This window comes from Jatropha curcas, chromosome 6, assembly GCF_041381405.1.
Source record: "Jatropha curcas cultivar XTBG-Jc1 chromosome 6, XTBG_Jcur_1.0, whole genome shotgun sequence".
Lineage (NCBI taxonomy): Eukaryota > Viridiplantae > Streptophyta > Magnoliopsida > Malpighiales > Euphorbiaceae > Jatropha > Jatropha curcas.
The window spans coordinates 8,372,185-8,374,346 of record NC_143156.1 but is presented as its reverse complement, the minus strand read 5'-3'; the positions used below and the strand labels follow the sequence as shown (position 1 = coordinate 8,374,346).

Sequence of the window (2,162 nt, the reverse complement as noted above, 5' to 3'; positions counted from 1 at the left end):
AAATTATTTCTCTTACAAATTTTAATTTTATATAATATATAACACATAATTCAAATATTATAACATTATTTAAAATTAATTTTATACTTCCAATTCAAGGCAAATTAATTTCCAAAATTGTGTAAAAAAAACTCAAATGGTATTTTTTTTTTTCAAAAGTATTTCCTAAAAAGATGTGAAAATTCGCTTTTAAAAGGCTTTTGTTTCCGTCAATGTAATAAACTGATTGAGACCATTGATTACAATAGGGTAAAGTACTTTTTAGTCCCTGAAGATCGACTAAATTTACTATTTAGTTCCTTTATTTCGGTAAACCATGTTCTACATCCCTAAAGTTTAGTTTCACAAATTATGTGGTCATTCTGTAAAGAAAATAGTAGTTTTGACAGTTAAATATCAATGAAAAGACAAAAAGACCCTTATTGTATATGCTTCCATATCCCCATCTTCTTGTCTCTCCATCTCTCCCATCCTATCTCTACGACTCTTTCCATATCTCTCAAACTGCAACAATATACAAACATCCAAATTTCAAATCAAAGCCAAGCGTTTTCAAAGATCTAAAACCAAAACTCAAAGATAATGCTAATTTTGAAGGGATTCCATCAATTGATTATAGGTCTCGATTTTTTGCCATGAGGCATGGTAGACGAGTTTAAGCTTAATCAACCTCCTGACCAGCATAGAGTCCTAAGACGCTTGACAATACAACTCCTTAAACATGGAGAATCAGAACCACTAGAGCAAGAGCCAGTGCTATGAGTTAACAGAGATATTATTCACATAGATATGGCAGCAGATTAGCATATTCACATTATTGACTTATCATGATTTTAGGCTGATTATAATGCAGTTATAATGTTTGTACAGTGTATAAATCCCTTCATTGTAGCTGCAAGATTATCAACAAAGATATAATTCTTCAATTCCTATTATTTTCCTTCTCACTTTCTTTGATTATCATGGTATCAGAGCCATAAATTTTTTTCTTTTCCTCTGAATTAAAACCATACATACATTTCGATTCAGCAAAGAAAATTCAGGTTTTCTTTATTCAATCATTCTGAAAATTTACCATGGCTACTAAACAGCATGATCTCTTCTCCATCAAATTTTATGGCAAAAATTATTCTCTGTGGGAGTTTCAGTTTAGAATGTATGTAAATGGAAAAGAGCTCTTGGATATTCTTGATGGCACAAAAAAGGAATCAACAGATGATAAGGAAAAGCCAAAATGGATAATTGATAATGCTAGAATTATATCTTGGCTTTTAAACTCAGTCACCAAAGAAATTGCCTTAGGTTTGTGCTCCTTTCAAACAGCTTCGGCAATGTGGAACACCTTCGTAAGGTATATACTCAATCCAACTATGCTCAAGTTTATGAGTTAGAGCGTGAAATTGCAGAATATAATCAAGATGATAGAAACATCAATACTTTTTATTCTGGTAATCTATCTTTATGGTTAGAACAAGACATGACTTCTAGTATTTCATTGTCTTTTGATGCGATGATAGCTATAGAAAAAGAAAGAAATACAGTTCGAGTTGTTCAGTTCCTTATGAAACTCCGTCCAGAATATGAAGCTATTCGGGCAAATCTTTTGAATATAAAACGTTGCCAGATCTTGATATAGTTCTCTCTGATCTTCTACGCAGGAGACTAGACTTCAAACACAAAAGTCTCTTGATGGTTCGTCAATATTTGATCCAGCTATAATCACTTTGGTTGATTAATCCAAATTCAAAGTTCAATGCCATGAGTGCAAGGAATTCAGTCATGTTGTCGCACATTGTAGAAAGAGAAATTTTTGTAACTAATGCAAAAAAAAGGACATATCGTCACCGAATGTCATCGAAAACCAACAAATAAATCAAACATGCAGAGAACTTGTAAGGTTAGTGAAGATACACCAATCATCTCTTCTCCGATTGACCATGAGACAATCCAACCAGTTACGAAGCCAGGGGGGTCTTGGGGGGCGGTCTCTTTGATAAAACTTTTCTAATGTGGCTATTCTACATTATGAAGTCCCTAGCGTAGTGGTAAGATACTTTGATAAAACTTTTCTAATGCGGGTATTCTACATGATGAATTCTCTAGTGTAATGGTAAGATACTTGTTGATTCTTTCATTGGTACTGCGGTAGACGCAGTTTTTTA

General features: G+C 33.0%; 1 long non-coding RNA gene across 1 annotated transcript; it reads left to right on the top strand.

The window, feature by feature from the left end:
- The first annotated feature begins 382 nt into the window (after positions 1-382).
- Positions 383-2,162, top strand: LOC149495496 (uncharacterized). Its single transcript, XR_016321295.1, has 2 exons — positions 383-1,351; positions 1,659-2,162. It is a non-coding gene; the product is annotated as an uncharacterized LOC149495496 (long non-coding RNA).